This window comes from Papaver somniferum, unplaced genomic scaffold (assembly GCF_003573695.1).
Source record: "Papaver somniferum cultivar HN1 unplaced genomic scaffold, ASM357369v1 unplaced-scaffold_123, whole genome shotgun sequence".
In the NCBI taxonomy this organism is placed as follows: Eukaryota; Viridiplantae; Streptophyta; class Magnoliopsida; order Ranunculales; family Papaveraceae; genus Papaver; species Papaver somniferum.
In genome coordinates this window covers 3,598,326-3,624,846 of record NW_020621381.1, presented here as the reverse complement: position 1 = coordinate 3,624,846, position 26,521 = coordinate 3,598,326, and positions in this window count along the sequence as shown.

Below are 26,521 nucleotides of genomic sequence, written 5' to 3'. Positions count from 1 at the left end.
TTGATTCTGAGTTCGTTGGTCTGTTACATCTATGCTATTGTAAGTTGTAACTAATTGACATACGTTGATTGATTTCAGGCTTCCAGCGCATTCAGGGGTACTACATTTTTCGATGGAGGAAGCTGGTCGCTTGATATGAATCACATCTCATGATCTTTCTTTTCTCCATCTACTAGTATAGTTATTAGGATTTAGTACAGTAGCCAGTAGGCTAGTAATTCACCATTTGAGCTTTTAGAAGTTGAACTCATTTTTATTTTGTAAACACTTTTAGTTGTAAGTAACTTGTTATGATGCTAATTGTCTGCACTTTTAGTTATTTGTCATGTTCATACAATTCATTTCATTTTATGATGGGTTAACCCGCCACCCATCCGAACCAACCCGCTGTAATGTGGGTCGGGTTAAAACCGACCCACTATGATATCGGGTTGGTTGTGGGTGACAACTTCTGTTACCCGACATCAATGGGTTGGGTGGTGGGTGAGGCGAAAACCGACCCAAACCGACCCATGTGCAGCCATAGATGCATCCATTATTCTTCCTACACAAAACCTAAATTTCAGAGATAACAAATCATTTGTTTCATTTCTCTACCTGAAACCGAGAGAAACAGTGAGAAATATGGCTGCGGCTGTTCACAATGATTGAGAAATGAATTCAGAGACAAACTAAGGTGATGGTGCTATGTATGCTGGTGTTTGTAGTTTTATAAGGAACAGATGGATTTGGGTTTTTTGCTAGCCGTGATTACAAGAATGTGAAGCTGTTTCCATGGATTCTGTGATGAATATTAATGAAGAAATCTGGGTTTTAACAAAAATTGGAGTTAGGGTTTGTTTGAATCGAACTGCAGACGATGATTTCCATGGGTTTAGAGAGTTGGGTTTGTGCTGAAGTTGAGATTAAAGAAGAAATTAGGTTCGATTTTGTGTTGTTGAAATAATGATTTCTGGTGGGGTGATTTTCGTTGAATCAAGTTGGGAATGAGAGCAGTTAGGACATACATGGAGAGACAAATCTAGGTATATGGTTTGGGTGAGAATTTGAGAAACAGAACTGATGTCTGGATTATTGGCTTTGGTGGTATTTTGAACAGACTTGCGATGCCGGTAAAAGGGAAAAACTGAAGATGTTGTTGGCCTGAATTGTGCGAGTAATTTTGTGGGTTTTTGAGAGCATCTCAATAGAAACAAGAGCAGAGCTGGAACTGTAGGTTTGAGTGCAAAATGTGTTGCAGGGAGAAGTGGTGATTGCTATTGAAATTGCGTGTGAACTGAATGGATGTTACAAGGATGTGGAGTAAGCTGGTGGTTGATGTAATGGTGGAATTTTATTGAAGTTACAGATGATGTGCAAAGGAGAGGAGCCGGAGTAGAAGTAGAGGATTGTTGATTGTAGTGATATGTTGTTTACACATCTCAACTAGTGGTGCTTGTTGCCATACTAGCATTACAGGGAACCAGTATTATAGGTTGTGAAGCCGAACTACAGAGAATGGTTTGAGGCAGTGGTGGTATGACTGAGATGGCATATGAGGAAGGTATTATATGAATGCTAGGACAGGTACCAATTACAGGTGCAAGACAAGATGGAGTTAGTGATGCTGTTGGAAGCAGAGAATGAGATGAATTGCAATTTGTTAGTTGCAGTTTATGAATGAGGAGCAGGAAGTGGTTGTTAATGCTGAAATGATGAAGCTGATGGTTACTGTTATGGGCAGGTGTAATTCAAGGAGGAGTTATGTGTGTTGTTGCAGCTGAGATTACAAAGATGAGCAAATATCAAGTGTTGTGGTTCGGATGGTTGAAATGGTGGGTCTGTGAGAAGTAGAAATTGCAGGCAAGGGTCTGAATTGCAGGTGGAGTTGTGAGGCATAGTTGAAGTGTGTAAATGCACTGTGATGGAGTACTACAGATGATGCAAATGGACTGAGCTGCAGAACTGTGGATGCATCTTAGGGTTGAGTTCTGCTGCAATGAAGTAAAGGGAATTGTGGACGGTAAGTTGTACAACTGTGATGGGTATTTTGCAGGTGATTTGAGAAATGATAGAGAAGCTGAGATGAAGCAGTTGGGACTTAAGAAGTTTTCAAGGGAAGCTGCAATGGAACTGATGTTGTTGTGCGGTGTTGAATGTATGAGCAGATAATGGTGGTATTGAACTGCAAATGGAGCTCAGACTGAGATGGAATTGAAGAAATTGGTGATGCTCTGGTGCTAAGATAATTGTTTGAAGAAACAGAGTTGTGGAGCTATGTAGTGCAGGCCAGAGAAGGTGCTGGTAAATTGCATATGAATTGGGATCGGTGGTGACAATGGAAATAAGCCACAGGTGGTGGACTTTGCCGGTCACCTGAGGTATTTTCCGGCCAACTTCTGGCATGGAACCAGTTTTGCGGCGACAGCTTTTGGGCAGAATTCTACATGGGTTTTCCCTACATATGGGCTTGATGGACTTCTCTATTGGACTCTTTGAAGACTTGACCTAGTTTCGGAAAGAAAAGGATTACAAAAGGAAAAATCTTCTACAACTTTGATATCACGTATTCTACTTGGAGCTTTTTGGAGATAGCCGCAACTAGGGTTTGCTTTCATATTTATTTTGCATCTTCTTTATTTCAATTGTTATTGATGATGAACTCCATTATTATGAGTAAGTAAAACTATTTTTGATTGAGGGTGATTTCAAAGCCCGAAATATGAACTCATGATTGATATGCAATAGCTCATTTTCTCGCAAGTTTAGTTATTGTTTGATTTCTACCATGCTAATAATGCTTTTGGATTGTTCCTTAATTGTTTAAGTTCGAAATTAAATAGTTATGTCACAATCTTATTGCTAGTTTAGATTTTCTTCGACCTGTAATTGTCTAGAAAGATAAACATAAATAGCAATATGTGGGTACTGATGATGGGACTTTGTTAAGTACCCATATGTAGAAATTGACACTAGTAGGTGATTCATGCTTTTGAGTTCATCACTAGGAGCAACCTTATCTCATAAAACGTGAAGCATTTGTTTTAGTCACACCTAGTAAGCGTACTTCTAGGGAACTTGGCAAGTAGAAACCGGTAGTTGAGCGCTTCCGTGTCCGGTGATCTTAAGAGATAATAATGGGATAGTTGAGCGTACTAATTATCCTAAGGTTGGTAATAACAAGATAATGCGAAGAATGTGCTATATATCGATTTGATTTATGTTTCGTGGTCGAGAATGATTCCTTAATCAATTTCATCTCATATTTGAATACAACTTTACAATTTCCAGAATTTCTATAACAAAATCATCTTACTAAGAGTATTTGCATAACAACTTTTTCTTAATACACCTCCCCTAGGACGATCCTGCTTTCATTATTCTACTTGCTAATGTAAAGAAAGTAGAAAAATATTATTTGCGAGTTGACACCTCGTCATTAGTTACAATTTTATATTTTTTTCGTATGATAATCTTTGTAGTTATCCAACAATTATAGTTTGTCAATCGAATATTATTCTCTTCGTGTTTGTGATCATTTTCTATATTGCCGCCTGCCGGTTTCTCTGCAGTTACAATTTATGATCAATGAAACTTCATAGGGAGGAGTCGGCAAGAAGGTTAGTTGTTGTTTTCCACCAAGTGTCACTTTTATTGTCAACTGGTAAGTGATAGTTGTAGGGGTATCTTAATGTGTACATAATTATACACCTGTCGATTGTTAACGTGCACATAGTTGTACACCTGTTAATTGTTGACGTGTACATTGTTGTAAATATGTTTTGATTCAAAGAAATTTCTTTCATTAATAGTTTATTGAAAAATCGTTTCTTGTACTTAACTGAATAAGTACTACTTTAGGTGAGCACGTTCCGTTGCTTAATGTCGTTATTGCTTAATGGTTGTTTTTAACCAGATAAGATTTCTTTTAACAAAAAATGAACTTTTAAAACAACCCATAAAGATTGAGTTTATAGATCTGGGATAGGTGGAAAATGTGAAAATGATCTTAGAAAATGCAAGAGGTTGGTTTAGATTGCTGGTTTGCAGCCCTGATATCAAATGTTTGTTCGATGATGTATAACAGTCTTCTAATATCGGTGTCTGCAATTTCTTCTTTGATCGTCATTCTATACTTTGGATAGCTTCTGTATTCACTTACTTTTTATCTTTGTTACAGTTTAATCAGACAGTAAAGATTTGCTGAGGAATGTGTTTTAGCCGATGCTCGTGGAATTGCAGTCTTCATTGTTGTACTTATGATAGAGTCAAAAAAACATGGGTGAAAATGAATAATGGATTCAGGTTACAAAAGTTCACTCCTTTACTCCTTTACTTTTGTCATCACATTAGTTGGTCATGATTTTGTCATCACCTGTTTATCGTCTTGTTGCTTTATTAAAAATATTAAACCTCTGCTTTCCTGGTAACTTAGTATTCTTTTTCATGCTAATTCTTATTGCAAAATTCTCTTTTTTGATATGTTTCTTATTTAGTATCCTGAAAATGCTAACAAGTATTCTTGATTGATACTCTATCCACATGCAAGTAATTTTCTTGGCTTTCTTTTTGTTCAAGAGGTCAAGGTCATCCAGCTCCCAACTCTCCACCATATTTTGGACCTTCAAGGAAGTTGGATTTTGAACTAGGAAATGGTTGGTAATTATTTCCTTATTCGATTATAGCCACCAGTTTTTTTGTGTATGACTGGCACCTGTTATATTTGACAGGTAGCTCAATGTTCTGACTGACCTGATCTGATTTGTTTTCAGGCTGTTGTGGTAGGTCTGTGAAACAAGTTAGGAGAGTCTGTGGATATCAATGACGCAGCTGATTACATTTTTGGTCTTATGACAGTAGGTTGAGTCTAGTAGACCTCACATGGTCTGGTACGGTCAGGTTCTTCTATGGAACCGGTCCATGTACTTGGTGTTGACCGTTACCTCATTTTGAGGACTGGTACCTGTACTTGTACCTGGTGTTGTACCTGTACTTCCAGTACCGGTCCGGTACTGGACCGGTACCGGGTTTTTACCCACTGAATCATTTTCAATCTATTCCAAATTTCCAACTCAATCTCAAGCAAAACGTAAATCAAACATTCAATTCTTAAGATAAACAAAGAGCAACACTAAAAAACAGTAAAAACTAAAAACAACATTTCCATGAACAAAGAGTTCAAAGTTCACTGCATTGTCCATGACCACAACACTCTGTATTCAGTTACAAAATCCATTTGTTTCCCTGTTTCTATATCACCATTCACAACAACCAGTTCCACAACAATACCATCATTAATTCAACAACAATCTTCTTCATCATCTTTGTGCTTCACAACATCAATTAGTTACAGCAAATCTTCTTTCCCTGATTCAGATCAAACCCTAACCAGATTCAAAGACCCATTAATTCATCATCTCAAATGAATCGATGATACACAAACAAAATTATGCCAATCCACAACTATCGGTTCCTAACATATTAAACAGTATTACATAACCCATTAGATAGAAACTAGAGATTCGGGAATTGAAATTGATATAATTAACTCAAACCCCTAACTGAAATACATATAATTAGCTTAAAATCTTAACTGAAATTGAAAGATGGGTGCTCATGAAAACCCTAACAAACACATACCGTAGGATAATTATGAAGACAGAAATCAGAAATCAGATTCAATCTTCTGCCTATTTATTTCTTCATCTAGATCTGAGTCTCTCGATTCAAATTGAAACCCTACTCAAACCATCAACACCATCTTCTCCCTTTGAACAGCAGCAAACACCCAATTCTTCAATTTGCAGAAACAAATCGAAACCCTTATTTCATCAATCTCTCGTCCTAATTTCTTGAACCCTCACAATCAACATCAGAATTATCTCTGCTCTCTGTTTGTTCTTGATTAACTGATCACAGATAGTGAAGAAGAAGAAGATAATAAGACTCGGAGATGGTGATTAAGAAGCAGAGACTCGTTGTTCTTCAGAGAAAAGAAGAAGAAGAAGAATGAGTGATAATACTCGATTGATATGATAGAGATAGTCTAGATAAGACCTAGCATATATGGCTAGGATCAAATTAGAAGTTTTATATCCACGGTTGTTATTAACCGGTACATCTGGTCCGGTACTGGCCGGTTCCTCCCCAAGAACCGTTCCCTGTACCTGTTCCTATCCCGGTTCTGATATTCATTCCCGGTCCCTGTACCGGTTACTATGGTACCAGTTCGGTTCCGGTCCGGTATTATCGGTTCCAGGCCGGTGCAAGTCTTGTTGACCGGTTCTTGTGCAGCCTTATCAACAGGTAATGTCCAGTAGCTCACTAGTTCAAAGAATAATTGGAAGCAGAAGTCTTTTGATGTGATCCAAAACAGTAACGACTGGTGAGTGAAATTTTGGCCTTTTTCTATAATTGTTTTTATCAACTAGACATGGAAGATACAATCATTTTGGTATATATACTTTAGGTACATATGTGGACAATATATGTACATACTTGTACACATGTTGATTGTTAATGTGTACATACTTGTACACCATTGTAGGTGTGTACATAGTTGTACACCATTGAGCTATCTTTTTGTTTAGATTTTAGTTGTACACCATGTTGATTATTTTTGAAGTTGGGCATAATTCTGTAATTTAGTTGTGTTTTTTTTTATAATTTTTTTCTTCAAGGCAATTTATTGATGTGTAATATTTTATTTTTCAGGTGTACATATCTGTACACATATTGATTATTTAGGTGTACATAATAGTTGTCTACATGTTGATTATTTAGGTGTTACATTTGTACAACTATATTTGGATATTTTGTTTTGTGAACTGAATTTTCTATCAGGTGTTCTATGTTTAACATGATTTTGTCATCAAATTGGTTGGTGTTGATGTTTATCGTCTTGTTTTCTTTGAAAAGTTACCTCCAAAAGCTTGCATTCATATCCAAGAAGGTGGTTTCAAGGGAGGAGACAGTGATGCGGATAAAAACAGTTGTTGATGCAAGGAAGGATTGTGTAGAATTTTCTCTTACCAGGTGAACGAGATGGAAAGATTTGGGTGTGTCACGGGTCATCTAAATGGGTTCCCACCAACCATTCGTAGAATAGTTATATCTGAACCAGCTCGAGGCAGATATCTTAACTTTGACTGATCAAGTAGTTCCAACAGTTGTTGATGACAGTTTGGAAGCTTGGCGAGAAGGTGAATATAGTATACATATTTTGGCTTCCATCTACTATGTTTGTGTTATGTTGCTGAGAACCATTCTTGTTAGTGTGTTGTTGTGGAACCAGCTACTCATACTTGTTTAAATTTTGATGTACTTTTTTTAGAGAGGGTGCCTAGCTACAATATTGGAATATTTTATTGGCGGTCTACAGCGGCTACCATCAAGTTAGCAAGGGAATGTAAAGACATGCTTCTAGCTGATGATTGGATATGGGTCAACGAGCTTGTCCATAAACAGTTGGGACCACCAGTTGATGGGGAAAGAGTATTGTGTTTGCCTACGATGGGAAATTTTAGTTGCTTCCCACAAGTATATTTTGCAGTGGCATACTTCGTCCAGGTACTGCATATTGATTGTTATTGTGCACCTTTATTGTTTATCTTTCGGGACTCATAAGAGTGCCCAAGCCTATCAGAAGGTTTGTTGTTGATTCAAATCCATTTGAGTTTCCATGTTATGTTATGTTTATTTGATATGGATAGCGTTAGTGGTGATGGGTGGACGATTCAAGTTGTATGTTTGGTGCACCTTATCTTGTCTTTGGATTTTTGTAAATGTGTATGTTTGTACACCACTATAAGCTAAGATTTAAAAAATAAAGATAATTATATAGCCATATGGGTACTCTTTTTGTAGCTCTCGGAAAGAGTTTTCCGAATATATAAAGTTTGCGAATTTTCGACAAACGGTTCAAAAGATATATTGTTTTTTAATTATTTTTATATTATTTAAAATTGCTGACATCATCATGAGTCACTTTGGACTAAACTGTAAATATTTGGACTAACTTGTAAATCAGGAAGGTTATATATGTATTTTCTATATTTTAAATAACTTTTGGACTATATCATACCTAGTTAGCTCGGGATAGACTAATCTGTACTTTTTAACGCGGTTTTGGACTAAACCGCATTTTTCCCTTTTGAGATCTAGGAGTATCGGCTGACTCGGTCCACCCATTAAGGAAAAATGTATAACCGGAAGTCCAGAGGGAGTCGTTCTATGACGAGATTATCTTCGTGACAGTTACGGCAAAGGTGCACATTTTAACCATTGGATATAACATCATCAATACATCCATATCTCGAAGCATATTTAATTAAAAAAATATATTTATGATTTTTTATTATATTTTTGGTGTATTCATATTCACATGTTTATAGGGGTGCATTGGATTAAGATTTATATGGATACTAGGTCTCCATCCGTGCGGTAACGACACGGGCAAGGATATGTGTTTCAAATGTATCCATCAATTCATACATGTCGTAATTGTTTGAGAAGAATCGAACTGATTGATCCGGGTCTAAATGTTTTGAGGAGTTGGTTAATAAACATGTCCCTATCCTCGAATCTTTTAATATTGTGTATGTAAGTCATACAACCCTTTGGGACAAACATAGTTAATCGTTAGAGCAAATCCTATGGGTAGTTGAACATTACTTCGTTCACTACTTCAAAAAAATATCATCAAAGGTCATTCACCAAACTTGTAACAAAACCAAAAACACATAAAATTACTTTAAAATCAATTAGATTAATTTTGTTGTTTGCATTAGAATTTAATTTTTTTCTTTGATATAAATTATTGGGTTCCTAATTTACACAGATTTGTGTTTATTCATTTTCCTAAAATTTATAATAATATTTAATTCTTGATCCATTTCCTTTCTTATCTCTTTACATATTATCATGAACTATTTCTCAAGCATGCATCATTATACGAAGTTGGGGAGAAATGACAAAAAGGGGGAATAAAGAGAGTGTGAGAAACTGAATCGATTACAACTAATTCATGCGTAACCTTGCATAATCTCATGAAGTAGGGGAGAAATAATGACAGAAACAGAAACCATGACAAAGAAGAGTAATAAAGAGAGATGTGAGAAATTGAACCGATTACAATTACTTAGTGTGTAGCCTTGTGTTTGGTTAATATTTTTTATAGGTTTCATTTTTCTTTCTGCCCCCTACCCGGCAAATCTTAAAATCACAACATTTTTTTTTTTTTGGAAAAATCTGGCCTTTAAAAATTGTTTTAATTTAAAAAAAAAAAATAATTTGAAAACTAAAATCAAAACAAAAAAAAATAAAAATTAACCAATAGTGATTAAATAATTTACCTATTTTAGGACACCTTTTCTCACCCTACTACCACTACTTCTTCCACAACCACATTATCGTCACCACTCCACCGGTTTCACCAATACCCACCACCATTATCCCCACCATCGATCCACCACCACCATTCACCATTAGTATTTAATTTACCTATCTTAGGACCCCTTTTCTCACCCTACCTACTTCTTCCACTATCACATTATCGTCACCACTCTACCAGTCTCACCAATACCCACCACCATTATCGCCACCACTGTCCACCATCACAACCACCATTAATGCTTACTGATATGGTTAATATCAAATAAACTTATAATGTATCAACAAAAATATATTCATTTTATTAATTAAAGAAACATTTATTACGAAATATCAATTGGACATTTACCATTAAATTTTAATGAAACGTGATCATTTACAGTGGTAGATTTATGTTCTGCAAGTATAAATTTGATCGCTCTTTATCTAGCCTAACTTGTCCAAACTTTGTTTTGTATTATGGAAATGTAATCAATTTTGTTTTAATACTAAAAACCGTGATTTGTTCGATTGGGTAATATAAATAGCTGGGATTCCATTTGGGTGATCCAACGGTCATGATCATATTTGTCTTATATGATTTAGTATCCTCCTCAAAATATTTGTGTTTTTTCATTCACAGTTGTGTTAAAAACAGCCAGCTACATCTATCACAATAAAATGTTGCCCATTTTGTGAAGACACAAAACTATTATTGTCCACTACTATTCACTAACATCCATCACCGTACGTAAAAAACAGCCACACCCACTATTTTTTCCACCACCAGTTATGTTATCACCTCCACCACTCACAAATACCCGCCAATGTTTCCACCACCCACTGCTTCTTTCACTACCACCATTAAAAATTATTAATATAATTTTTAACCGGGATCACTGTAGTACAGTGATAAAGTCATTGGGTGATGATACCAGTTACCTGAGTTCGAAACTTGCCAGCACCAAATTATTTACCGATCAATATACATATAGTTTTTAATAAACTTATTTTGTTAGATTCATTAAATGAACACTTATCAAGAAAAATTAATTAATCATTCATAATGAACAATTAATAGGATACTAATAAATAAAGTATTTATAATGGTTAGTTGAAAAAACCACGGCCGTAGATTTATACCTCCTAGACAAATTTCGGCCGCTCTTTATCTATCTCAACTTAGCCAAGCTTTGTTTTGTATTCTAGATTTAACTTCTTTTTTTACAGAAAGAGGGACTTTCAGAAACCCCTAAATTTAAGGGAACATTATTCAAATACCCCTCAAAATTCGCCCCTTAAAATATACCCTTATTCGATTTTTAAAAATACTCCTACCTTCTGAAAAGTGGACACAACTACCACAAGTTGCTTCTAGGATTGGACGCAACTACCACAAGTTGCTTCCAGAAGTGGACGCAACTTTATACAAGTTGCTTCCAAAAAGTGGAAGCAAGTCTTTCAAGTTGACTCCGAGAAAATTATTTTTTACCCCTCGGGGGTATTTGTGCAAGGCCAACAAAAATGGAGGGTATTTATAACATTCCCACTAAATTTATTTATTTGATTACCTCATTTAAATTGAGGTTTAGATTGTTACATCGCAGAAGTGGTAGACATACACATCCTCCCGCTGATAAAACTAATTTACAATATGAATTTTTTAATCTACATGAAATCCAATAAAATGGAAAAGACTAATCTAGATAACGGTATTTTCATTATTCATCAACCATCTAGAGACTTCTTCTTCGTTAAGATAAATCCTTTGCAAAAGAAGTAGTTTGCATTAATCTTCATAACGATCCATTCCAATAGTCATTGGTCTTCTTTATATAAATCTTGATCATCGTTACGTCGGGATCGACCGTCTTCAAATATATGCTTCACTCTCTCATTGGATTTCAATATAAGAGTCCAAAGGCTATAAAAAAACACACTAATGGCGATTAGAATTGAAATTATAAGGCATGAAATAACCATTATATATACAAGATTAGTAACATAAAAATAAAATCTACAACCTAAATCACAATGTGATTTTTTATTGAAAGCAAGATAATAACTAAACAATTACACACCCAAATTTACTTAGAGAATCTAATATATCAGATTCAATCCTAGTAAATCTAGGTTTGAAGAAGAAGATTTTGAGAAAACTAGGTTTAGATAATTATTTAGAAAAAATGGTTATGGGGAGGATTTTGGAGAGAAAGAGATTCGATTATTTATAACTCCTAGGTATTCAATTAGGATATATAAGGAATCATTAAATGTCCATGGTATTCAAATTGGATTTTTTTAGATTCCACAAATCTCCTAGGTATTCCATCAATTTAAGATTTTTTAAGATAGTTAACGATCAAGATATATATGGATTCTTATGGATATTTGTAGTCAAAATATGTATGTTATTATCCCATATCAATCTCAACCCAAATCACAAGAGTTTCATGGATTTTTATGGACAGTTTTTTTTGTTTTCATTTTTTTTTATCAAAGCATGCTATGACTCCCACCACCACCAACCAGTGCCAATCCACTTCAATTTTTACAAATCTAGACTAATCCTAATTCAATCCAATCCATTATAATCCAAAATCATATATCTATAAGAATCCTAAAGATTCTTATAAAAACATTATAAATCCATTAGATTCAGGTAGACTAGTATCTATCTTTTTCACATAAATCCTGATCCAATACACCCTAATAATTATAGTTGTTTCTTAATCCCTCCAGCAATGTCATTTAATTTTGCAGTGATGAAAAGGTTTTCTCTCTCTTGATCTTTCTTGTTTCTTTCACGAATATAGAACTCTTGTGTGAAGAATGATGATAGTCAATTAGTTGGGTTTGAATAATAGGTTTATTTAGGACCATCAATATTATCATCCTCCAAATGCACAAGATAAGTAATTAGGTGGAGTTATTCAACTTGGTCTGTACAAGTATGTACACTTTATAAATGTTGAATAAAATAATTTGGTGCCGAGGAAGAATGTAGGGCTTTCTTTTGGAGTTACTTATGTTGTGCTTAAACTGGGTGTAACTAATGTCCTTTTAAAGTATGATATTTGTGAACACGACCCAAAATACAGCTTACACAATTAGTGCATTAGTCACTATGATCTATGATGGTGTTTATTAAATCAATATCGATTGATCATAGGTGTTTAGTTGTTGTGAGAGAAAAAAAATATTGTGTTTGCAGGTGCAGCTGTGGTGGTAAAAAAAATGTAATGAGAGAAGAAAATGAGTTGTTGAATTAAGAAAACGAGTTGCTTGATTCTATAATTTTAGGGTTCTAGGTATTTTAGAAATAAGAAAGAGATAAATAACCATTATAAATAACAAAATTAAATTAACAAATATATTTTTATTTTAATATTTTTTATTTTGTTATATCTTCCTCAGGAGCTTATATCTATGATGTTGTATCCAATGGCCTAAAAGTGCACTCTTATAATAGCTATCACAAAGGTGACCTCGTCACTTGGACCGGAGGTATTTTTTATGAATGTTATGATTTTGGATCCAAATTTTTATCCCGGGTCGAGACACATATGTTACTCCCCGTTTTTAAAAAATAGGCTTGTTTGGTTTTGTACACAAAATAAGAAAACCAATCATTTAAGCGATTTTTTCATGTTTTTTTCCGATTTATCCTTAAAGAAAATATGGTCCCCTTAATTTTTAAAGAGAAAAACATGAAAGAGAAATGGTCCCCAAATTTGTTAAGAAATAGAGATGTGGTCCCTAATGTGGGAAAATAGTAAAGTTACAATATTTGATTTTCCATTAATTGAAACCAGCCAATCTTTTTGACATACCCAAAAAAGCGGACCAAACCTATCTTTTTGAAACGGAAGAAGTACAAAATTGTTTTATATTAATATCCCAAAAGACAATTAATATATAGTAATACTATAACCTTCTGCTAATTCATTTTTTCATTTTGTCTCTCGGTTTCTATCAGGAAGATAATCTCCGGAAATGACGATGAGGATGAAGATTTTTGAAGGTCTTTGATCGATTAGTTAGTTCTCGCGAGTTATATTTTCTGCCCTAGATTTGATTCTCTTTATCTCCTTCAATTGTTATTTCAACACCCAAAAAAATGGTGAGATTCTTATTTAATCTCCTTTTTGTTTATTTTTTTTGTTTATGGTATTGATTTTCAAACTATTCTTGTTCTTTTTATCTCTTGCAATAGTTTTTTTGGTAGGATCTTACTGAAAATGGAATGATTCATTGGATAAGATTTACTAGTGCGGATTGGTAGTATAAATCTACTTTTGGGTGTTTGTTTGTTGATACGTGAATTGGTTCCATATATATTGGTAATATGTTTGGTTTAGTAATGGATTAGGTCTACTGAGCTTCATATTGGATTTCATTTTGACGATTGAAGCATTTTACAAATAGTTGATGTGTTGAATAGAAAACGAAATTTTTTAGATTATTTAATAATAGTCGTCAGTTAAGTTAATTTAAAGATGATTTTACGTAGTTATAGACTTAAAAAGCTTATCATGGATATTATTTATTGATGTACAAAGATTAAATTGAGTGCATATTTGATATATTGTCAATAAATTGAATACATCTTTATGTACCGAGTATGATTATATAGGATTGTGTTTGTTAAGCTTTGCTAATTGATATAGTTTTCTAGTGATAAGAAGTTAGCATTGTCATTGGTTCTTAACACTATTGATATTGAACTTTGGAATGTTGGGGTCGGAAATTAATTCTTTATGCCCTTCCCCCTAATTGTTGAGCATATTGTTGTTACCACTCTGTCAGATAAACAATTCTCATGTTTTTGCTAAACATGACATCTAATTAAGAACAATAAATTTAAAGAAAGCATGTCCATTGTTAACATACTGTCTACCGACATCGCAACAGATCTAATAAGTAGTTTTCATCAGACAAAGAATCAATTATGGAGCATGATAGACACATTTTTGTGTCTGAATTGTCCTCGGTGTCTCTATTGTTAGTGCTCGATTTTTGTACTAATTATGGTGTTATATGTGTGTAGGTATTTTTGGCAAATAAACATTTTTGGAAAAATCGGCTCGAAAAATTATGGGAAACACCCCCGGAGGATATTTGCTATGCGGACTCTCAGATTGGATAAGGGGCACCCACGGTTATGTGTAACCCAAATTTTTCATAGCACCCATCGCGCTAAAGGCACCCCAGGAAGTTATAAGGGCACCCTTATCTTCCTCGTTTAAACATTTGATTTGGCGGGAAAATTATACTCCACCTGCGTATTTTGCTTGATTGGTTTTGGAAGAGACTTACGCGGATTTATCTCATGGTTTGGATAGATACAAACCTGTTTCACCTAAACACGGAAGGTATGCAAGTCTGATTCGATAAAATAGGAAGGTTACGTGGAACAGACGGAAGTGAATATTTCCGACAGGTGATGCTTTATATGGAAGTTACGTGAGTTTAACTCTGTTTGGCTCGTGTCTACACGAGTTTGACTTTGCTGGATCGTGTAAACAACGCATTTGGAGTATATCACCACCAGAAGACGCACAGGAAGAGAAAAGGGGAATAATATCTCCGGAAAATGGCAAGATATTATTCTCGGGTAAAGAGGAGAATTATTTGCATTTATTCGAGATAATTTGGAGGAGCCGTGGGTATATAAACAAGTCTTGGGAGTCACAGATGGGTAACGAGTGATCGGGGGAGAGACCAGAGGAAAGAAACGCGAGTTTGAGAGAATTTTTGCTGCTGCCATTGAAGAACATACGAAGAACATAAGACCACAAGGAGCATTCGTAATTGCTACAGTGATTGCGACACATATTTGACAGTCGTACAAGCTACAGTGACAACGACAGTTTCCTTTTATCGTTCTCTGTAACAGTGTTTTGCAACAATTAAAACGTTGCAAACACCCGATTTTCATTATTTTCTCTTCATTTCATCTTTGTAAACAATTTTTGAAGCAATGAACAAATATTTTGAGCGTGTTTACACAATGATGAGCTAAATCCATCGTCTAGGGCGAAGGAGGAAGATATTTCACCAATGAAAAGTGGTAATCTCTAATTTATGCAATTATTATATGATTATTTGCCTAGATAAATAAATTGATAAAATGGTTTTTGTTAAACAATTGTCATTTCAATTGATGGAGCATGCTAGCCTAGGGTTTTGATGTCCCATACTTTCGATCTACAATTGTTATTTCTAAAAAATCAACTATTGCAATATTAAGAATCAATTTGAATGCATGATTTGCATGATTATAATTAGAGAATATAAATCACTTTGATATTGGTAAATAGTGGATTCCATAGCCCCAGTCTTCTCCATATTTTTCATATCACTTTTATTTAAGTTTTCTATATTTTTAGTCTTAAAAATTAAATCTAAAATCGATTGCTTTCGCAAGTCTCAACGAACCTATTAATACAACTCAACTTGAAATCACATCAATTTTTGGCGCCGCTGCCGGGGACTTGTCTTTAGGCTAGAGTTTTTAGATTTTTTTTTTTTAGGTTTTTATTTGTTTTCATTTTTATTTTATTTGTTCTTCTTTACGTTTCTGGGTTTTTGTCTTTTCCTTACAGATTTTGGAATTTGGAGCGAAAGAAAAATTTGCCAAAGCTTTTGGTGAATACTTAAAGATTTGGAAAGGAGCGAAAGAAAAGGAGAATAAAAATTAATTAAAAAAGAGAGAGAGACAATATTTTTTTATTTTTTTTAGAATTTCTTTTAGATTATCTTTTCTTTTGCACTTTATTTTTGGACTTTGGACTGTGGACTTTGGGACTTTATTTTTTTAAACCCTACGGAAGGGTAGTTTAAATAAACTGTTTGCAGAGAAGGACGGCGATTACGATATCGCCTCGGCCCCTCGGGTTCGTACATGACATAGGAGTCGTGGCCCGAGTCGACTTCAGCGGTTCATCCCCCGTCTGGTACGGGAGGTAAGTTTGTCGAAACACTCGCGAATCTCCTGTCAGCGAGTTACTGTATTCCTTCGTTTGCATATATGCTGAGGATTTGAAAACGGCTGCTTTAATTTCCTAGTAAAGGGCAAGGACTGGCCATACAAGATAAGGGTTCGGATTTCATCACCGTTCCCTTCTTGCCCGCCTTAGGAAAACGAAACCAAACGCGAACCTAAGCCTAAAATTTGACTAGAACGAGACCTATAGGGTAACGAGCTTAATAGGAAAGTCATTCGAAAAATATTGGTTACTCTTTTAAGCATGCTTCAAAGTTCATGATGGTTTCTGTGAGTTGAATACGCCGCCTTGTAACGCCGGTGAGGCCTTGGGTATCAAAGCTCCATTGAGCTTCCCTCGTCTCGATTCAACTTACTTAAACTCGGATTGATTCCAGAGGGGTTTGCTTAAATTGTAACGAATTCCCTTTCGAAGGATTAGAAGCTGGTCTAGAAACAATCTAAGTGGAGCCATCATGCTTTTTGTTTGCTAGAAATCAGTAGGTTTGCTTGTGGTGGAGTCAGCCTTGTTTGTGTTTGCATAGAACTTCCCTTCCTTTTAGGATTTCTTTCTTTTCTTTTGTTTTTCTAGTGTATGCCCAAGGTTATTAAAGACGGGCTTGGAAAAGAAACACTCTAGGTCGTTTGATTAGTGATAAACCTAGTAGTTCTTCTTGTGAAGGCGGGGAGCTCGAAGACTCTTCTTTTGAGAGCCCTGTTTTTGGAAACTTCAGTTTTGAGAATCTGTCTCTTCGTGAGGAAAATACCCCTAGTACTTCAGCTGTGCCAGCGATGGCAACTTTGAAAGATTACATGTTCCCAACTAGGTCCACCCGAGCTTCGTGCATTAAATTGCCAGCCACTACGGCTAATTTCGAGATAAAACCTAGTATTCTTCAGATGATCCCTATATTCTTAGGAGAAAGATGATGAGAACCCTTATTTTCATATTAGGGACTTTGAGGAAATTTGTGGGACAATTAGAATAAAAGACCTTACTGATGAAGTCTTGAAACTTAAGATGTTTCCCTTTTCCTTGAGAGATAAAGCCAAGACCTGGCTGAACAACCTACCATCTGAATCCATTGAAACATGGCAGGAACTTATTGCTGCTTTCTATATGAAATTCTACCCTAAGCATAAAACTGCGTCTGTTAGGCAGAAAATTAGTGCTAGTGTGCAACAAGAGGGAGAGTCTCTTTATAGGTTCTTAGAGAGATTCAATGATCTCCTATCCCAGTGTCCTCACCATGGATTTGATAAGATGAAACTCGTAGAGATTATTTATGATGGTTTAGACTATTCAACCAAAGCCATGGTTGAGTCTATGTGCGCTGGTGAGTTCACTAGTAAAAGTGTGATGATGCTTTACCTTCTTAGGAGCTGTCGCTGAAAAATCCCAACAGTGGGAGTCTTGTGTTGAACCCCCCAAAAGACTCTTGGTCAATAGAAGTAGCACCAATGTGGTAGATACAAGCTTCGGGTCTGATGCTAAGTTTGCTGCTTTGTCTAGAAGGTTAGAAGCTTTGGAATTGAATCATCCTAAACATAGGTCTCTTGTTGAACCTGATGATAGGTTTAGAGCCTCTCAAGTGTCTAGTTGTGGAGTAGAACCCAATAACTCGTTTTGGGAAGGTCAGGTTAGTGAAGAGCAAGCCCATGCTGTCTATAACAATGCTAGGTTTGAGAACCGTCAGAAGTTTGACCCATACTCAGAGACTTACAACCCTGGTTGGAGAAACCATCCTAATTTTTCTTGGTCTAAGGGTCAGAATCAAGGACAGTCTAGTAATTCTCAGCCCCCCCAGGTTTTGGTTATGCTAAGAACTCTTCAGGTCAACCCCAGTTTCAGAATGAGAAAAAGATCTCCACCTTAGAAGAAACCCTTACTATGTTAGCAAAGAACCATGAGATGTTATCAAAGAACCACTGTGGTTTTCAAGAAGAAACCAGGCAGAATTTTAAGAATAATTCCCAGTCTCTTGCTAACTTAGAACTTCAAGTCGGCCAAATAGCTAAGTTTCTTAGTGAAAGAGAAGATGGAAGATTCCCTAGTCAAACTGATCCTAACCCTAAAGGAGAGAAATCGTACAATCATGTGAATTCTATAACAACCCTTAGGAGTGGAAAGAAAGTTGACAATAAGGTTGCCATGCCTGATAGTGAACATGTTGTAGTTCACCCTTCTGAGCCAGAAAATGAGGAGACTGATAGAGTCTCCAAAGAGACCAATGAGGGTCATGCTGAGCCCGGCTTTGTTCCCAGAGCCCCGTTCCCCCAGCTGCTAGTTCCAACTAAGAGGGAGTCCAACTTTAATGATATATTGGAGGTTTTTAAGCAGGTTACTATCAACCCCCATTGTTAGATGCGATTAAGCAGATTCCCGCTTATGCCAAGTTTCTTAAGGATATGTGTACGCGAAAGCGAAAACTTAGTGTCCAGAAGAAAGCCTTCCTAGCTAGTCATGTGAGTTCTATTATTCAGAATACCACTACTCCTAAGTATAAAGACCCAGGGTCCCCTACTATTTCTTGCACAATAGGTAAATACCGTGTCGAGAAAGCTTTGCTTGACTTAGGAGCCAGTGTGAACTTACTCCATACCATGTGTACCTTAAGCTAGGACTTGGTGAGATGAAACCTACCCAGATGACACTTCAGTTAGCTGATAGGTCCGTTAAAATTCCTCGTGGTGTGATCGAGGACGTTCTTATTGAGGTCGACAAGTTTATTTATCCAGTGGATTTTGTTATCCTAGATACCCAACCTGTCCCTGACCCAGAGAACCAAATACCAGTGATTTTAGGTCGCCCGTTTTTAGCTACATCCAATGCGATCATTAACTGTCGAAATGGTATTATGAATTTTCTTTTGGTAATATGACTATTGAGCTGAACATTTTTAATATTAGTAAGCTACCCTCTGAACTAGATGACTCGAACATAGAAGAGGTGAACATGATAGGAACATTAGTCGAGGAGTCATTACCAAACACTTTGTTAGAAGATCCATTAGAGAAATGCCTAGCCACTTTGGGATTGATTTTGATGATGATGTGATTAATGAGGTGAATGCTTTGTTAGATTCAACCCCTTTGATAGACACTAGTAATGGTGGAAACCTAAGTTCGAACCTCTACCCGTTTCTGAGTCTACCCTAGTTCCTTCGTTAGAAAAGCCTCCTAAGTTGGACCTTAAACCATTACCAGATTCCCTGAAGTATGTGTTTTAGGCCCATCTGAAACTTTACCTGCGATTATAGCATCCGACTTGGATAGTGATCAGGAAAGTAGGCTAGTGACTGTCCTTCAGAATAACAAGGAAGCTTTAGGGTGGACCATAGCAGACATTAAGGGTATAAGTCCTACTGATTGTATGCATCATATTTAGAGAGTGACACCAAACCTTCTAGGGAGATGCAACGTCGACTGAACCCTAATATGAAAGAAGTAGTTCGAACCGAGGTTCTTAAGCTGTTAGATGCAGGCATTATCTACCCCATTTCAGACAGTAAGTGGGTCAGCCCCGTTCAGGTTGTTCCCAAGAAATCCGGTATTACTGTAGTCCAGAATGATAACAATGAGTTAATCCCAACCCGGGTGACCACGGGTTGGCGTGTCTGTATTGACTATAGGAAATTGAACAAGGTCACTAGGAAGGACCACTTTCCCCTTCCCTTCATCGACCAAATGCTAGAGAGATTAGCTGGACGTAGCCATTATTGCTTTTTAGATGGATACTGCGGTTATAATCAGTTGTCATAGCCCCAGAAGACCAAGAGAAAACCACTTTTACCTGTCCCTTTGGTACCTTTGCGTATAGACGCATGCCTTTCGGGCTATGTAATGCCCCTGCGACCTTTCAGCGTTGTATGTTGAGCATATTTTCTGACATGGTAGAACGGTTCTTAGAGGTCTTTATGGATGATTTTTCAGTGTTTGGTTCGTCTTTCGATGAGTGCTTGCATCATTTGTCATTAGTTTTGACTAGGTGTAAGGAAAAATTTAGTGCTTAATTGGGAGAAATGTCACTTCATGGTTCGTTCAGGAATTGTTCTAGGGCATATCGTATCTTCGAAGGGTATAGAGGTAGATAGAGCCAAAGTTGACCTCATTAAAACTTTACAGGTCCCAAAAACCGTAAGAGATATTAGGTCATTCTTAGGGCATGCAGGTTTTTATCGTCGATTCATTAAGGATTTTAGCTTAATTTCTAGACCTCTTTGCAATTTGCTTGCAAAAGACGTTAAGTTTGTCTTTGATGATGCTTGTTTAGAGGCTTTTGAGAAGCTTAAGAATTTACTCACTACCGCCCCCATAGTCCAGGCACCCAACTGGAACCTACCCTTTGAGATCATGTGTGATGCTTCAGATTATGCTATTGGTGTTGTGCTAGGTCAGCGAGAAAATAAGTTACTTCATGTGATTTACTATGCTAGCAAAACTCTGAATGATGCCCAGTTGAACTATACCACTACGGAGAAGGAACTATTAGCTATTGTGTTTGCCTTAGACAAGTTTAGATCCTACCTCTTAGGTTCTAAGGTCATAATCTTTACTGATCATGCTGCTTTGAAGTATCTTCTTTCCAAGAAGGATACTAAACCTAGATTGATTAGATGGATCCTATTGTTGCAGGAATTTTCCTTAGACATTAGAGAAAAAAAGGTGCAGAAAATGTAGTAGCAGACCACTTGTCTAGGCTTGTTGTGGATACCCTTAATGATTCTCCTCCTGTTAGGGATAGTTTTCCTGATGAACAACTGTTCTTTGTTACCCAAGCACCTTGGTATGCGAATATAGTGAATTATCTTGTTACTGGTCGAATGCCCCAACATTGGGGTAAACAAGATCGTTCTAGGTTTTTAGCCGAGGTGAAGCACTTCTTTTGGGATGATCCTTATTGTTTAAGTATTGTCCAGACCAGATTATTAGGAGATGTATACCTGAGAGTGACCAGTCCAGTATTATTTCCTTTTGTCATGATCATGCTTGTGGGGGTCACTTTAGTGCTAAGAAGACTGCTGCTAAGATATTGCAGTGTGGATTCTATTGGTTTGTTTAAAGACTCCCATAGTCACTGTGTTACTTGTGAGCGTTGCCAGAAATTAGGAACCATTTCCCGTAGGAACATGATGCCCTTGAACCCTATTTTAGTTGTTGAGGTCTTTGATGTGGGGTATTGACTTTATGGGTCCGTTTCCTAATTCTTTTGGTAACTTTACATCCTTGTCGCTGTAGACTATGTCTCTAAGTGGATTGAGGCGGTTGCGTGTAAAACAATGACCATAGGGTTGTGATTGAGTTCTTGAAAAATAATATACTTACACGTTTTGGTACACCGCGAGCTATAATTAGTGATGGAGGGTCGCACTTTTGTAATGGACCTTTTAGGCTTTTGATGAAGAAATATGGTATTACACATAAGTAGCTACCCCATATCATCCACAGACTAGTGGTCAGGTAGAGGTTTCCAATAGGGAGATAAAGCGTATATTAGAGAAACAGTTAATCCTAATCGGAAAGACTGGTCGTCTAGGCTTACTGATGCCTTATGGGCTTACCGTACTGCGTTTAAGACCCCCATTGGAATGTCGCCTTATCGGCTTGTGTATGGAAAGGCATGTCATTTACCTGTTGAGTTAGAACATAGAGCTTATTGGGCTGTTAAGCAGCTAAATTTTTCACTTGACAAGGCAGGAGCCCATAGGAAACTCCAGCTCAATGAGTTGGAAGAGATTCGTATAGATGCTTACGATAGTGCGAAGGAGTATAAGAACAAAATGAAACTTGTGCATGATAAGAATATTTTAAGAAAGTCATTTTCTCCAGGTCAAAAAGTTCTTCTGTATGATACCCGCTTGCATCTTTTCCCTGGGAAGTTACGTTCTCGGTGGACGGGTCCTTTTATTGTTCGCACTGTCTTTCCTCATGGAGCTGTTGAGATCGAGACACCAGATGGTAGTAGTTCTTCGAAGGTTAACGGTCAGAGATTGAAACCCTTTTTAGAGCCCTTTCCTACAGGTGATGTTGAGGAGGTCCCTCTGGAGGACCCTGTTTACCCTTGATTGACCATCGAGGCGATTGTATGTTGTATATTAGTTTTTGATTTCTCTCTTCACCCAGGTACTATCTTTCCGACTTCTCTCTTTACTGATTCCTCATGTTACTTTGCTTTTTGGTATTGCTCTTTCATTAGAAACATTGAGGACAATGTTAGATTTAAGTTTGGGGGTGGGGGGGAAGAAACTTTTTGTTAGCTTTTAGTTGCAATAAATAAACTCCAGAGCCTAGAAATTTATGCTTATTAAGGTTGGCACTAACCAATCTAAGTGGATGGGAACATCTTGGTTGTAGGAGTTGAGGAACCAATCTGATTAGATGGAAACATCTAAAGAGTCTATTCATAAAAGCACAGAGCTCAGGTGTTAGAATTAAAAAAAACATGGTAGTTTCGCCATAACTCGTTGAATCCTAATCCCTTCTGTTTTTATTTCTTAAGTGATTTGGTGGGGCACACGACTCAAGTTGTTACCATTGCTAGGTGAAATAGGGTGATTGAGATACCAAAAAAAAAAAAAAGTTTGAGACCAGACCATCAGACCAACCGGAATAAATTCAATAAAGTCGACCACTGGTGCCCTTGTATATGCCAGTTGTGTTGACCTAGAGTTAGGTTTATCGACCACTGGTCCCCTTGTATATGCCAGTTGTGTTGATATTAGTCAGACCGGTATCTCAGTCCATTAGGATAGGTTCATCTTGGCAGAGGCCTTCAGACAGATATGGGAAACACCGTTCACTTTGAACCATCTATTTTTCTCTTTATCCATCTTCTTAATCTTTCCATGTGATTGGTTGACTCCGGTTATGATGTCTAGAAACTATCTGAGTAGAGCTCTGTCACTTATATATGAATTTTAGTATGCTGAGTGCAAACTCGTGTACAACAATTGGAATTTCGCATCAGGGTACTTCCTCCTATAGTCAATGATTGTATGCCAACCAAGGAGATTCTTTAGTGCCTTCCAAGGTTCTGCGTAGATAGCTAGGGTCTGAGTAAAGGTTTTGTGGGTACACCTCTGGTAAACCCTCCGGAGACAACACTCCGCCGCTAGGGCCACCTAGCGGTTTAACGGCTTGCTGCACGTGCTAAGTGTAGTCATTTTATTTTCTAGATTAGATTTGCTCGAGGACTAGCAAATAATAAGTTTGGGGGTATTTGATAGACACATTTTGTGTCTGAATTGTCCTCAGTGTCTCTATTGTTAGTGCTCGATTTTGTATATTATGGTTGTTTTATGTGTGTAGGTATTTTGGCAAATAAACATTTTTGGAAAATCGGCTCGAAAAATATGCGAAAACACCCCCGGAGGATAGTACTTGTGGACTCTCAGATTGGATAAGGGGCACCCACGGTTATGTGAACCCAAATTTGTCATTAGCACCCATCGCGCTAAAGGCACCCAGGAAGTTATAAGGGCACCCCTATCTTCCTCGTTAAACATTTGATTTGGCGGGAAAATTATACTCCACCTGCGTATTTTGCTGGATTTGTTTTGGGAGAGACTTAGGCGGATTTCTCTCATGGTTTGGTAGATACAAACCTGTTTCACCTAAACACGGAAGGTATGCAAGTCCGATTCGATAAAATAGGAAGGTTACGTGGAACAGACGGAAGTGAATATTTCCGGCAGGTGATGCTTTATATGGAAGTTACGTGAGTTTAACTCTGTTTGGCTCGTGTCTACACGAGTTTGACTTTCCTAGATCGTGTAAACAACGCATTTGGAGTATATCACCACCAGAAGACGCACAGGAAGAGAAAAGGGGAATAATATCTCCGGAAAATGGCAGGATATTACTCTCGGGTAAAGAGGAGAATTATTTGCATTTATTCGAGATAATTTGGAGGAGCCGTGGGTATATAAACAAGTCTTGGGAGTCACATATGGGTAAGGAGTGATCGGGGGAGAGACCAGAGGAAAGAAACGCGAGTTTGAGAGAATTTTTGCTGCTGCCATTGAAGAACATACGAAGAACATAAGACCACAAGGAGCAGTCGTAATTGCTACAATGATTGCAACACATATTTGACAATCGTACAAGCTACAGTGACAACGACATTTTCCTTTTCTCGTTCTCTGTAAAAGTGTTTTGCAACAATTAAAAACGTTGCAAACACCCGATTTTCATTATTTTCTCTTCATTTCATCTTTGTAAACAATTTTTGAAGCAATGAACAAATATTTTGAGCGTGTTTACACAATGATGAGCTAAACCCATCCTCTGGGGCGAAAGAGAAAGCTATTTCACCAATGAAAAGTGGTAATCTCTAATTTATGCAATTATTATATGATTTTTTGCCTAGATAAATAAATTGATAAAATGGTTTTTGTTATACAATTTTCATTTCAATTGATGGAGCATACTAGCCTAGGGTTTTGATGTCCCATACTTTCGATCTACAATTGTTATTTCTAAGAAAATCAACTATTGCAATATTAAGAATCAATTTGAATGCATGATTTGCATGATTATAATTAGAGAATATAAATCACTTTGGTATTGGTAAATAGTGGATTCCATAGCCTCAATCTTCTCCATATTTTTCATATCACTTTTATTTAAGTTTGCTATATTTTCAGTCTTAAAAATTAAATCTAAAATCTATTGCTTTCACAAATCTCAACAAACCTATTACTACAACTCAATTTGAAATCACATCAGAGAACGAGCATAATAGTGGGGTTGTGGATGGGTTTTTTACTAGCTACAATCACTGCTAGTTTGATACATAATACATAGCTCCCATTGATAGTTTTCAGGAGTTTTTCTATACTGTAGTCTTGTATTTATGTTTTTATTCTGCGTTATTGATGTACTCTGTGTTATCCTAACTCTTGAAGGTTTTTTTGTATACTATATGTATTCTTGTTTTCAAGGGAAACAACAAATAGCACGACTCCATTTATGTTTTTTCTTCGTTGCTAATAGCATTCTAAACTTAAATTTGTAGCATATTTTATCGTTGTTATCAATTCTTCCAAAAATCAATGTTTTTTTCCAAATGGATGTCATATTGACTTGGCTTTGCTACAATTGGAAGTGATTTTTCTATTTTGAGGCTTCCAAATGGATGTCATATTGACTTGGCTTTGCTACAATTAGAAGTGATTTTTCTATTTTGAGGCTTCCAAATGTTTCAATCATTAATTTTGTATTGAGAGTCGAAGTTTACTATTGTTAGCTACTCTTATTGCAGATTTTGGCAGTCAATGGTTCAGTTAGTCGGCAACATCTCAACACTTCTAGTAGTTCACTATAGTCCAACAATGATGCCAACGGCAGTGCGCCCTCGTAAACAATGGTAAATATATGGACGTAGTACAGTTGTTTAAGGATTTTGTAACTTGTGATCAGTAACTTTTGCTATTAGTAGAGAGTAAGCAATACTAAAACCATGATTATGATGTAATTTTTGACAGTACATAAGTGACGCTCTCCCGGAAATATCAGAGCATAAATGTTGCACACCGTAAAAATCTGTGTATATATGTTGGAGTGTGAAGAAATCAGTATGTAAATCATGTACTTCGAAATATCGTATTTGGTGTACTTGATAGGTGTCCAAAACACCTTATTTATTATTTCTCTTTATCTGTTATTTTTTTTTTGTAAGTTGTGTATTTTACATCTGTTTTTGAGTATTTAGGTACTGATAGACACATTTTTGTGTCTGAATTGTCCTCAATGTCTATATTGTTAGAACTCGATTTTTGTACTAATATTGTGTTTTTATGTATTTTTAGGTATTTTTGGAAATAAACATTTCCGGAAAAATTGGCTCGAAAAAAATGTTAAAGGCACATCGGAAAAATTACTAAAGGCATTCTCAGTTTGGATAAGGGCACCCCCAGAGCACCCCATTTGTTAACGACACACCAATTCTGGATAAGGGCACCTCATCCTCTTTGTTTGAATTTCCAGTTTTGGCGGGAAATTTGGTTATTCTTTATCAGAAATTAGGGTTCGTATTTTGGAGGAGATTCAAGGAGACTCAATGGCTGAAATTGCATGGGAACGTCCATTTAAGCTTAACAGGCATGGTATGATCGATGCTTTGGGTTATAATTGGCTGGAGATTTAGATTGAAGAAGTCAGGGAGTTACGTGTTTTTTCTTTTGG